Genomic DNA, 14176 nt, shown 5'->3' with positions numbered 1-14176 from the left:
GAATAGGATTGGGGTGTGGTGAGGTGGAGTGGGGTGGGTTGGAGTGGGGTGGGTAGGTCAGTAACTCCCACAGCCACCACCGTGAAGACGTAAACACCGCCACACGCCTCACGCTACTCCCATGTGCATGCTGGGAGAGTTATGGACCCGTGCCCGACATCTTTACACTGGGAGGGAGAGGTGCTGGAGAGGGACGCCTTCATGTGGTGGCACTGATATAACCAGGGGGTTCAGCTGTCCGGCTATACAAATGTAGTCCAACAAGTACTTCCCTATCCGCGGACTGCAAGATAAGAGGAACTTAAACCTTCATTCCACCGGGTTCACATGCAGCTGAGCCAGGAATTGCTGCTGCCGCCGCCGCTGCTGCTGCTGCTGCTATCACGACACATGGTATTAGCTGTTCCCTTTCCGCCTGTAATTATAAGAACTGTCAACCCGTCCGTGCCCCGGTGATTTTCCCACACCTCAAACAAATCGTCTGGTGATAGCTTGACTAAAATGACAGATACAGCTGGTCCAAATAGATATACTGAAATAGACTAGAGCGCAGTTAGATCCGGCTGTTAAGTATAGATAACCAAAATTATCTAGAAATAAACGGAATAAGATGTTACAGATACAATTTGTCTACCTGGGAACTAGGACTTGGCCCGTATTCTCGTTGCTTAAGGAGGCTCCCTAGCACTTCTTGGCGCTTTATTTTTGGATATGCCGGGTTAATATCCCTTTTTCCGTTATTTATGCCAACGGCCATACCACGTTGAGTACACCGCTTTCCGTCCGATCAGCGAAGTTAAGCAACGTTGGGTCTGGTTAGTACTTGGATGCGTGACCGCCTGGGAACACCAGATGCTGTTGGCATAACGTTCTCCCTACGTGTCAAGTGGGGTTGGTGGAGGATTAGTGCCCCTCCCTGTAAAACAATTAACTCTAAGCCCTTGGCCACCCCGTTTGGGATACATGGCGTCTGCCAATGAATGAAAATGAATGGCGGTATTATAGGGAATTGTATAACACGGAGGAGGACAATAAGTTGTAGCAAGCAAAATAAATCACTTAGGAAAAGGTGTTAGGGAGTTTTTTGCCCCCTGTGAGTTCTCGTAGTGCCGTGTATGGGGTATTGATCCTCGTGTTGTCAATAGGTCTCCTGCCCTTTATTTTAGTGACTCAGGAACTGCTGTACTGTATTTGCTGTCAGAAGATTTTATTTAACTTTGTTTTAGGCTTAGATTTAGGTTTAGGCTTTGATTTAGGTTTAGGCTTTGATTTAGGATTAGGCTTGAATTTAGGATTAGGCTTCAATTTAGGATTAGGCTTGGATTTAGGGTTAGGCATGGATTTAGGGTTAAGCTTTGATTTAGGATTAGACATTGATTTAGGATTAGGTTTAGATTTAGGATTAGGCTTTGATTTATGATGAGACTTGGATTTAGGGTTAGGCCTTGATTTAGGATTAAGCTTGGATTTAGGATTAGGCTTGGATTTAGGGTTAGGCTTGGATTTAGGATTAGGCTTGGATTTAGGATTAGGCTTGGATTTAGGATTAGGCTTGGATTTAGGGTTAGGCTTGGATTTAGGATTAAGCTTGGGTTTAGGATTAGGCTTGGATTTAGGGTTAGGCTTGGATTTAGGGTTAGGCTTGGATTTAGGGTTAGGCTTGGATTTAGGGTTAGGCTTGGATTTAGGGTTAGGCTTGATTTTGGAAGAGTCCTTTAGTAGTGGATTATTATTATTATTATTATTATTATTATTTTTTAGCTTTTATTCAAGAAGTCCCCTAGTATTGCAGATTTTTTTTTTTTTTTTTTTTTTTAGGAAGAGTTCAGTAGTAGTGGAGAAATTTTTATATTTAGTACGAGTCTTCTAGCAGTGCACATTTATTTTTATTTTTTTTTTAACGTTTATTTATGGAGAGTCACCTGAAAGTAGACATTTATTTTCTTGTAATTCTTGTATTGTGCCTTTTGTCTCCACTCGTATGACTGCCGTATATTTCACAACCAGAGTCAAGTGAATGTGGACCAAACAAAGTGATTTCTAATATCAGTAGAGCAGTATATTCCCTTGCTCATCCTGGAAATAGATTGCCCCTTGTTCATCCTGGAAATTAGTTGCTTAGTTCCCATGTTCATCTTGGAAATAAGTTGCCCTTGTTCATCCTGGAAATAGATTGCCCCTTGTTCATCCTGTAAATAGGTTGCTACGTTCCCTTGCCCGTCTTGGAAGTAGGCTAAGCTCCTTCATAAGTACGATCCCAGGATGTACGGCGCCGAGGCCCCTAATCCGTCTCGGCGGTGAGAGGTGTTAAATTATGCCCAGCGGCCGGGAGGGAAATAATGCGAGAGGGAAGGCTCCTTGCTCGGTGTTTATCAGGGTAATGAGTCTACACATCACCGCTGGGGGAGACTTACGGCTCTGAGTAATGAAAATAAGGACCCTGCGATGAGCCTCCGAGCCAAGCGTCCCGACTAATTGCAGGTCTGTAGAAAAAAATTGTCTGCCTGTAATTTCCCCACCCCCTTATAAAATTCTACATTTCCGAGCTGCCTAAGACGTCGAATATTATGGCTAATTCTCCTATATGATTTTTTCTTATGATTGGTGTTCTAGCTTTGTGGTTTTCTGTTTAACACATTCGTCGGCAGTATATTAAAAAAATAGATTTATACCAGAATCTCAGTCAAAATCCCTATCTCTTTGTCTAAAATTTCATTCGTTCATAGTTTCAAAGAACATGAATTTAGTAAAGGAGAATTCTGACTGCACACAGAATAGGAACTGCAAATCAGCTGCCCAGCACATGAAGTGCACGTCATATGTATTGGTGATAGATTGTTTTTGGCACGGGATACGAGAGTAGTATAAGATTTACCGACTCAGCCCACAACCAGAATGACCCAGTAATGACAAATCCAAAGTGTCCAGCAAGTAATAAATTAATCTGTGTGTTTGTTCCCATCGCCACTTCCAGGTAGTTGGGGTGGGCAGTAAATAAAAACACAGGATTCTTTCAAGTGATGATTAATTCTACCATAGCCAGTAAGAGGCTGAGTTGGGTTAGGACAATCACGTGGTTTTTATTTTTATATTATTTATTATTATTGTTATTATTATTATTATTATTATTATTATTATTATTATTATTATTAATGTTATTATTATGATGATGATGATGATGATGGTTGTTGTTGTTGTTGTTGTTGTTGTTGTTGTTTTGAGCATTATATCATGTGTTTATCTTACAAGTGATTCATAATATTCAACTAAGCACTTGAGTGAAGTAAGGCATTACAGAGAATATACTCGTGTGTGTGTGTGTGTGTGTGTGTGTGTGTGTGTGTGTATATATATATATATATATATATATATATATATATATATATATATATATATATATATATATATATGTATATATATATATATATATGTATGTATATATATATATATATATATATATATATATATATATATATATATATATATATAGTGTATATATATATGTGTGTGTGTGTGTGTGTGTGTTGTATTTGATTGCTTCCTTGTCTGTTCATTTGTCAGCAGAGTCAAATCGTCCAGCGTTAAGGAATATAAAGTGCAGTATATGTCTTCATATCCCACAGTAAATGAACTTTTGAATTTAACATTATTAATTGTGACAAATGAACTCGTGTTCTTAGGAATTGCAAGGTAACCCATTCTTCAGATGTAATCACCCTCGCTTCAGGAAAAAAAAAAAAAAAGATTATCCAGACATTTACTAGTAGTGCATGGCAAGCCTTTCCCTCCCCTCCCTTCTCTCTTCTCCCTTTTCTCTTCTCCCTGTTTCCTGTCCTTCTTCTCTCCTTTCCTCTCCTCCTCACCCTTCCTTCTCTCCTCACCCCTACCCTCCTCTCCTCTCTTCTCCTCTCCCCACCCTCCTCTCTTCTCCCCACCCTCTCCTCTCCTCTCCTTTCACATCCACATACTTTAACCTGTAAACTCCTGCCTTTTAGTTTAACAGGCCTTTAATTTTCAGGCCGCTAGGGAAGTATTTGGACTCTCTCTCTGTCTCTCTGTCTGTCTGTCTGTCTGTCTGTCTGTCTCTCTCTCTCTCTCTCTCTCTCTCTCTCTCTCTCTCTCTCCATCCTTAGTGCCATCATCATTTGTTATCATCATCATTTATATTATGCACTGCCATCAGGGGAATTGGCTGGTCATTTGCCCTTAAATGGTGAGAAATACAGTAACTTAGCCTTGCCCCCTTGCACCTTGAAAGAGTAATTGAGGATTGGCTGTTACTTTATTTTTGCAACTTATTGGTGGTTTTGGTATCTTAAAGAGGATTTGATATTGAAGAGGGTAGAGAAAGGATTATTGAGCCCCACGATACGATGACTCCTTTTGTGTGTGTGTGTGTGTGTGTGTGTGTGTGTGTGTGTGTGTGTGTGTGTGTGTGTGTGTGTGTGTGTGTGTGTGTGTGTGTGTTTTGCTATCATCTGTCGAATATATTTAGCCTAGGAAAGTTCTTGCTGAATAAGAAGCCAGTTTATTTTCTGTGTCGCATATTCTTCCCATTTTAGTTATTTTCCCCTCACTCTTTCCTGCTTTATTCTTCTCTCTCTCCTTCCTTCTTTCCTTTTTTCTCTTCATTCTTTCCTTTCGTTTTCTGCCTCTCCTACTCCTTCCCTTCTTTCTCCTCCCTTTCCTTCTTTACTCTTCATCCCTCCACCTCATTTCCTCCCACACTTGCCATCTTCCTTCTACTCCTCCTCTCTTCCCTATACCTCCTTCCCCCTTCCATCTACCTCCTTCCCTGTCCCCTTCCCTCTACCTCTTTCTCCCTTCTCCTTTCTCCTGTTCTTCCCCTCTCCCCCACAGGTGTTAATGATAGAGAGTAACACACACACACACACACACACACACACACACACACACACACACACACACACACACACACACACACACACACACACACACACACACACACACACACACACACCAGCCCACAGTTACAGTCTACCACAGAACCACCTACATTTTCCAGGCTTACTTGGGAATTTCCATGTATTTCAAGGCAAGGAGGAGGAATGAGGGGAAGGGGAATGCAGAGAAGAGTTAGAAGAGAAAAAGCGAGGGAAGAGTGAGGGGAAGGGGGAAATGTAGAGGAGAGTTGGAAAAGTGATGGAAGAATTAGGAACAGGAGAATGCGAAGGAGAGGTGGAAAAAAAAATGGCTACGAATGAGATAAAGGGAATTGCATGGGAGTAGCCTACTAGAATAAAAGTTTAGATGGACTGAGAAGAAGGGAAATACAGAGAACTGGAAGAAGGAAAAAAATACAGAGTAGAAGTGAAGGAAGGTAAATGGGGAAGGAGTGAGGTAAATGGAATGCAGAGGAGAACTGGATGAATACTAGGAGGAATGAGGAAGAGGGAAATACATAGAACTGGAAGAAGGATAATGGGAGAGGAATGACAGAGAAATGCATAGAAGAAATCAAAGAAGAAAAATGGGGGAGGTATGAGGAAGATGGAACAGAAAGAAGATCTGGAAGAAGGAAAATGGGAAAGAAAAAAATGAAAGAGAAGTACAAAGAAGAGGTAGAAGACAAATGGGTGAGGAATGAAGGAAGAGTGAGTATAGAGGAGAGACTGAAGACAAAATGAGAGAGGAGAAAAGGGAAGACAGAGGAGGGAAAAAACGAGAGATAATGGGTGGAAGAAGCTGGAGTGAAAGACAGAGGAGACAAGAAAAATGAGGTTGGAGAGAGGGAATGCGATTTAGAATGGAGAGAGGGATTGCGATTTGTGAAATGGAATTGAATAAGTGGGGAGCAGAAAGACTTGAAACTTAGGCTCTTATGACTCATTTTCTGCCAAATATTAACGTCGGATTATAATATGGAACAAATTCTTACGTTGACCCAGCAGTGAGAGGGTAAACAGCTCTATTGATTGATTGTTTTTTTTTTTTTTTTTTTTTCTTTTCTTTTGTGGAGGGCATCAGTCTCTCGGCTGTTTGTAGTGGAAGATTCCCGTTTACCCTTTATTAGCGGAAACGTCTTATTTAGCATTTGTTACTATCGGAACGTTATAGATAGCGTCTTTTATTGCAGCTTGCTAGAATATGATTATTAACTCATTTCCCACGATAACTTATTGATATTCCTCTTACTAGGAGACATATTATTATTGTCATTAATATTAATATTATTATTATTATTATTATTATTATTATTATTATTATTATTATTATTTACTTATTTCTTTATTTAACTCAGGGAAAGTGTGGTGTACAAGCTAAAGCCGGCGATTTTGTTATTATTAATGTATTTATTTATATTTTTATTCTTTTAGCTCATGGAAGGTATGGTAGGGAAGCTAAAGAGGGCTGTAACCAATTCCTCCAGTCTGAGAAACTTACCATGAACAGAATAAAATCGTTGTTTGATAGGATGAATTAAGCTGAAAGGACGTCACTACATAGACTTGAAAAATACCTCTTGCCATGGACCTAATGTTAAGATAATTTGTGTTTCTTGTATAGTGTATAAAAGCACAAGGGACTGGGTGTGTGGGTTATTAGAGAGAGAGAGAAGGATGATGATGAGGAAGCGAGATAGTATGTTGCGAAAAGGGAGGGTGTTAAAGAAAGGGGAAACAGAAAAGAGAGAGAGAGAGAGAGAGAGAGAGAGAGAGAGAGAGAGAGAGGAAAATGGTAAGAGAGGGAAAGGGAGAGGCATCAGGGAGGAAATGCAAATGAGCGAAGAGAGGAAAGGGAGAGGAGAAAGAAAGAAGAAATCCCACACAGCCAAGGTCACCTCCCAGTTCTGTTATTTCTCTTCCTCGCCTTTTTGTTGATATTCGTATAAGCAACAACCTTAGCCAGATTTCTGTAGTGAATGAATTATTTTTATATGTAATATTCCGTTTCTTCCTCTGTCCATCTTCTGTCAAAAAAAATAAGATTAATTTTTCGTATTTTTGCCTGATTTTTGTAGGCGTCTTTTTTCGGTATATTTAGTCATATTTTTGTGTCAGTTTTCTGAACCAGATTTTTTATAGGATTTATTTTTTTTAACCAGATTTTTGAAGGTTTTAATTTTCTTAACCAGATTTTTTTTAGGTGCCAATTTTCTTAATGAGATTTTTTTTATGTGTCAGTTTTCTTCATCAGATTTTTTTAGATGTCACTTTCCCTCATCATTTATTTTTTTAGGTATCAGTTCACTTCACCAGTTTTTTTTTTTTTTTCCTAGGTGTTATTTTTCTTAACCAAATTTTTTTTTCTTCAACAAACAAGGGATGGGGCTATGGCACACCTAATGTCTGACTTGGCTCGTATCTCTGACTGGGGTAAAAATAATTTTGTTGTTTTTATTGCATCTAAGACTCAGTTTTTACACCTGTCTACCCGTCAAAATCTTCCATAGGAGTACCCACCTATGTTTAATAATATCCAGCTCAATCCTGCATCATCATTGAACATGCTTGAGGTTTCATTCACACGGGACGTGTGTAAATTCTGCGTCCAAGAGATTGGGTGTGCTAAGCCGACCCCGTGCCTTCTTTACCCCTGCACAGTTGTCGACTTTATACACGCGTTTTATTCGCCCCTGTTTAGAGTACAATTCTCATGTGTGGGGAGAATCCCCACATACAGCTCTTCCCAATAGGGTGGAGTCAAAGCCTTTTCGTCTCATTAACTCTCCTCCTCTTATTGGCTCCCTTCAACCTCTATCTCCTCGCCGCACTGTTGCCTCTTTATCTCTTTTCTATCGCAACTTCAATGGTCGCTGCTCCTCTGAACTGTCTGCATGATTCCTCCACCTCTACGACGGGCACGTGGCACCCGTCTGGCAACAAACGCCCGTCCCTTTTCTGTCCATCTCTCTAATGCAAGAGTTAACCGCTACTCCTAGTCCTTCATTTATGCAACAGGTCAGCTCTTGAACTGTCTCCCTCTGTCCGTATTTCCTACTTCCTATGATCACTAGTCTTTCAAACGTAGTGTGTCCAGGCATCTTGAAATGAATGGATCTTGAATTTGGCACTCTTTTGTACTTTTTATTTTTTCTGGGAAGGAACGTTTTGCTGGCTAAGCCTTTGGTACCTTTTTCCTCGCATAAAAAAACAAGGTGTCGTTTTCTTTACCTAAATATTGTACAGTAAGTGTAGTTTCCATTCCCGAGTTTTTGTATTTGACGTTTTCCACGACGCTTTTTGTATTTTTTTTCCTTCTTTAGCGGACAGTAGGTTTTCATGCTCCCTCCCCCCTCCTCTCTCTCTCTCTCTCTCTCTCTCTCCCCCATGTGTGTGTTTCTGTGTGTGTGTGTGTGTGTGTGTGTGTGTGTGTGTGTGTGTGTGTGTGTGTGTGTGTGTGTGTGTGTGTGTGTGTGTGTGTGTGTGTGTGTGTGTGTGTGTGTGTGTGTGTGTGCGTACGTGCGTGCGCATGTAAAACGCCTCCACTCTCACAATTCACACGACTCTCGGAAATCTCGAAAACGACCCGGCACGACACATCACAAATTAGATTTTATTTATTTATTTTTTTTCCCGAGGAAGAAGGAACCAAAGGCCATGAGCCTGCAGTAACAGTTCCCTCCAAGAGAAAAACAAAATACAATAGAGAGCCAAATTCAAGATCCGTTCATTTTGAGATGCCTGGACACACTGCGTTTGAAAGACTGGAGATCATAGGCAGCAGGAAATACAGACAGAGGGAGACAGTTCCAGAGCTGACCTGTTGCATAAATGAAAGACTGGGAGTAACGGTTAACTTTTGCATTAGAGAGTTGGACAGAAAAGGGATGAGAGTTTGCTGCTAGACGGGTGCTACGCGCCCGTCGTAGAGGTGGAGGAATGCAAGCAGACAGTTCAGAGGAGCAGTGACCATTAAAGTAGCGATAGAAAAGAGATAAAGATGCAACAGTGCGGCGAAGAGACAGAGGTTGAAGGGAGTCAATAAGAGGAGGAGAGTTAATGAGACGAAAAGCCTTTGACTCCACCCTATTGAGAAGAGCTGTATGTGGGGAGCCTCCCCACACATGAGAGTTGTACTCCACACAGGGGCGGATAAAACCCCTGTATAGAGTCAACAATTGTGCAGGGGTAAAGAAAGAGCGGAGTCGGCTTAGCACACCCAATCTCTTGGAAGCAGATTTTACAAGAGATGTAATATGATCTTTCCCAGATAAGTCCCGAGAAAATGAAACCCCAAGCATGTTTAAGGATGATGCAGGATTAAGCTGAATATTATTAAACATTAGTGGGTATATCTGTGGAAGATTTTGTCAGGTTGATAGGTGTAAGAACTGAGTCCTAGATGCATTAAAAACAACCATATTATTTTTACCCCAGTCAGAGATACGAGCCAAGTCAGACATTAGGTGTGCCATAGCCTCATCCCTTGTTTGTTGAAGTAACTGTTGAGATGGGCGTTGCGAGAACCGAATGGAAAGGTGAAGGGTGGAGTCATCAGCGTATGAGTGGATAGGGTTAGATGTACAGCTTAGAAGATCATTGATGAATAAAAGGAAGAGAGTTGGTGATAGGACAGAGCCCTGAGGAACACCCCTGTTGATAGATCTAGGAGAAGAACGATGGCCGTCTACAACAGCAGCTATAGAACGACCAGAAAGGAAGCTAGCAATGAAGGCACAGATAGAAGGATAGAAACCGTAGGAGGGCAGTTTGGAAATTAAAGATTTATGCCAGACTCGATCGAAAGCCTTTGAGATGTCAGGTGCAATGGCAAAGCTTTCGCCAAAGTCCCAAAAGGAGGATGACCAGGAGTCTGAAAGGTAGATGAGAAGATCGCCAGTGGAGCATCCCTGACGGAACCCGTACTGACGATCGGAAAGAAGGGTGTGATAGGAAAGATGCTTTAAAATTTTTCTATTAAGAACAGACTCGAAAACTTTTGAAATACAGGACGTTAAAGCAATTGGACGATAGTTGGAGGGTTGGGAGTGGTCACCCTTCTTTGGGACTGGCTGAATGAGAGCAAACTTCCAGCAAGAAGGAAAGGTACAAGTTGACAGACAAAGGCGAAAGAGTTTGCCTAGGCAGGGTGTAAGCACAGAAGCACAGTTCTTGAGAACAACGGGAGGGACCCCATCAGGCCCATATGCCTTGTTAGTACTGAGGCCAGTGATGGCAGAAAATACATCAACTGAAGAAATTTTAATGTCAGCCATGAGGAAGTCAGAGGGGGGAAGTGATGGAAGAACAGCACCGGAATCGTCTAAGGTGGAATTGGAGGAGAAAGTCTGTGCGAAGAGATCTGCTTTATCAGTAGAAGAAATAGCTACAGAACCATCAGAGTAGAAAAGAGGAGGGAAGGATGATGAGGTAAAGTTGTTAGAAAGATTTTTGGCAAGGTGCCAGAAGGAGCGGGAAGAATTCGAGTTGGAGAGTTGAGAGCATCTAGTATGGATGAAATTATTTTTAATAGAGCGAAGAACAGACTTAGCATGATTCTGGGCAGAAACGTGAAGATGATGTGATTCAGGGGTAGTTTGGCTCCGGTACCTTTTGTAGGCCCTCTCCTTGTTGCGGACGCATTAGAACAAGCGTGATTAAACCAAGGCTTTCTTGCGTTAGTCAAAGGATATGAGAAAGGAATGTATGCTTCCATGCTCGAGAGAATAACCTCCGTAATGCGCAAGGCACACTCAGATGGCTCCCGGCCATGGAAGCAATAATCATTCCAGGGATAATCAAAGAAGTACTGCCTGAGGGCCTCCCAGTCCGCGGCTCCAAAATGCCACAGATGACATTTCCCTGGAGGGTCCACAGGCCGTACCGGAGTGATAGGACAGGTTCAGGTAATAAGGTTGTGATCGGAGGAGCCCAACGGAGAGAAAAGATTAACAGAGTAAGCAGAAGGATTAGTTGTGAGGAAGAGGTCAAGTATGTTGGAGCGCTCTCCAAGGCGGTCAGGGATACGGGTAGGGTGCTGTACAAGCTGCTCTAGGTCATTAAGGATAGAAAAGATGTAGGCTTGTTCACCAGGTGGATCCGTGAAAGGAGAGGAGAGCCAAAGATGGTGGTGAACATTGAAATCTCCTAGAATGGAGATTTCAGAGGAAGGAGAAATGGAAAGAACGTGTTCCATCGTAGAAGTAAGATAGTCGAAGAATTTTTGATAGTCAGTAGAATTAGGGGATAAGTAAACAGCACAGATATATTTAGTCAGATAATGACAGGAAAGCCGAAGCCAGAGTGTAGAGAATTCAAAGAATCGAGTTCAGGAACACGAGAGCAAGATAAGTCGTTGCGTATATATACACAACAGCCACCTTTGGCTTTGAAATGAGTATAGAGAAAGTAGGAGGATACAGAGAAGGGTTTGCTGTCAGTTGCCTCAGACAGCTGAGTCTCCGTTAGAAAAAGAAGGTGAGGTTTAGAGGAGGAGAGGTGGTGCTCAACAGAGCAAAAGTTAGAGGAAAGGCCGCGAATGTTGCAGAAATGAAGAAGAAGAGAGTCAGACAGTGGTTCCAGGCACCTCGAGTCATCACCGGGAGAGGGGCGGATGGTGGGGGCATTTATGTTCCCCCCCCCCCTGGGGACTCCGAGGCTTGGTGAAAAGACGCCATATTAGTTAAATTTTGAATAGGAAGTGTAGTGTGTACTGTGCATGTAGTTTGGTGTAGATAGTTAGAGAAATTTGTATTGGAGAGCATGCTGGCCTACTCTCTGTGTAACTGAGACACTGAAAAAGTTCAGCAAAGGGGGATGGTCAGGAACTAGTCCTGAGGGCTGATGAAACGGGAGCTCCAGCACTCCCTGTCATCAGCTTTCCATCCACCTCGGGAGTACTGCCTTGCTCGACTGGTGCTACAGAATTGGCCTAAATATTTTCCCCTGTGATTTTCGATGGGGTAGTGTTTGCTGGCGAAGGAAAGGTGCGAGGTAACAGGTAAAAGAAGTCAGGTTGGTCAAGTGTCGCTGACTCCTTTTACCTGTTACCTCGCACCTTTCCTTCGCCAGCAAACACTACCCCATCGAAAATCACAGGGGAAAATATTTAGGCCAATTCTGTCGGCAGGGAACTTGAAGGACGAGGGTTAATGTAATATGAAGGGGTGTGAGAGGATGGGGTGGGGTGGAGGGAGGGGAAGCTGGTGTGGGAAGGGGATATTTTTTTGGGGGGAAGGGGGGGAGTCATTTATTGAGGGGAATTGAAAGCGTCAGAGTAATGGAGTGGAGGGTTATCTTTGTCAGCTCCCACCCCCCTCTGTATGCTCTTAATTCTCTCTCTCTCTCTCTCTCTCTCTCTTTCTTTTTCTCTCTCTCTCCACCTTGAACCCTGTTTTTTCTCCCTCGTCTTCCACTCACTCCCTCACCGTCTCTCCCTCTCTCAATACGTGACCTCTTTCTGTTCCACGGTGTTTCCTTGCCCTCCTTACTCTCAAAAGGCAATAACTCTTAGAAGCCCTAGAAATAAAAATGGCTTTCACTTGCTCGCAGGCGCTGTCAGGGTAATGCCCGAAGGAGAAAATAAGAAAAAAAAGTCGTTTACGCTCTGCACTTTTTTTTTTTTTTTTTTTTTTTTTTTTTTTAATAGCGTCACCCGAGACCTGAATCTGACATCGCTTTGAAGGACACCGTGACCTGGAATAAAGTTAACCCTTGATTTTACTGAGCGACTTTATTCAACTCTAGTAATAAAGACGGTGATTCATGAGACTTTTAACCCCCCCAAGTTCGAAAATTCCCAGTAGGGTGGATAAAATCGTCTGGAGATTTAAAGAATATATTTAAATTTATGTCATCAGATTGAAAGGGTTAAGCAATGGAATAAATTTGTTTGGGAATAAACTTGTGCTTAGATGTCCATATTTACAGTATTTATAGCTGTGCGTTTACATGCAAGGCGTACATCATAAATAATAGCCAAATATTTATTTTCATAATCTCACTAATTTCGTATGATCAAAATGTTATATATACAGTACTTCTCATGAACATCTTTTCTGCTGGTAGTCTCCTCTGAATCAAATCGTTTTGCGGAATCGTGAGACACTTTTCATGAAGAAGTTCCATGGTAAGGATTGATTTGTCCAAAGCTTTAATCTCCTCATCTTGAATGCTGAGTTTAAGCTGCAGATAAACACTGGAATACTGTACTAATCATGAAGAAGTTCTCCTTTTATACGGAGATCCCCAATATTGTCTTACTGCCATTGAGCTACGTGAAATTAAGCTGCAGAAGGACGAAAATCTAAGCCATATTAAGCTGAGAGGAGTATAGTCATGAAGGAATGAAAGAAAATGAAAAATAAAAAGAATGCAGAGCTGAAGCATTGACTTGTATTGTCACTGAGCTACGTGAAATCAGCCGCAAAAGGACGAGAAACTGGGTCAAGTTAAGGTGAAATGAGTATAGCTTCCCGTGTTGCTCCACAGGTTACACACACACGCACTTACGCACGCACTTACGCACGCACGCACGCGCACACACACGCGCGCGCACACACACACACACACACACACACACACACACACACACACACACACACACACACACACACACACACACACACACTGCTACTCTCTACTCTCATTTGCTATTCTCTTGATGTTGCCTCATTACCATTCATCTTGTTTAAAGTGTTGTACTCAGTGTAGCATAGGACGCTTGGAGCATCTCATCCCTAGCGATTTATTTTTCGTTTTATACCTTTGGAATGATCTCGATGTTAAATATACTGTTTTAATGTCGATATAGTGTCCAGCAGTGACATAAGGGGATATTGTGGTATAATATGGATAATTCACTAGAAATAAAGTGTTAAGTCTCACAAACCACAACGAATTTGACCCAGAAACGAGGCACACATGAAGTAATATTTTTTCTTATAATCCTTAAAATGTTTATATATATATAGGGAGCAAGATCCAACCCCCTCTCCAGCCACAAAATTAATGTTCCTCTGCCTTAAATGATCCCAAAGTTTGACGAATACATAGAGAAAAAATCGAACCATTTGAAACACACACTAGTAGAGACTGAGTTTTCATTTCTTTTCGCCCTTTGTAAATTTTCTTCGTACGGAATTGGGAAGATGTCTGTTTTGATGAGCTTGATGATGAATTATATTGGTGGTAACGCTGGTTCGATTGGAGCGCTGTTCTCTCTCTCTCTCTCTCTCTCTCTCTCTCCTTTCCTTATTTCTCAGCCTCATTTA

General features: G+C 41.8%; 1 non-coding gene across 1 annotated transcript; it reads left to right on the top strand.

Annotated features, from left to right (window-relative positions):
• The first annotated feature begins 745 nt into the window (after positions 1-745).
• On the top strand, positions 746-864 carry LOC145392590 (5S ribosomal RNA). Its single transcript, XR_013896022.1, has one exon. It is a non-coding gene; the product is annotated as a 5S ribosomal RNA (ribosomal RNA).
• The last annotated feature ends 13312 nt before the right edge of the window (positions 865-14176 follow it).

The sequence above is a fragment of the Coenobita brevimanus genome, chromosome 22 (genome assembly GCF_032717465.1).
Source record: "Coenobita brevimanus isolate Jiangsu-jjx chromosome 22, ASM3271746v2, whole genome shotgun sequence".
Taxonomy (NCBI): Eukaryota; Metazoa; Arthropoda; class Malacostraca; order Decapoda; family Coenobitidae; genus Coenobita; species Coenobita brevimanus.
The sequence above is the reverse complement of the archived record's forward strand: the minus strand, read 5'-3'. Positions and strand labels throughout refer to the sequence as shown.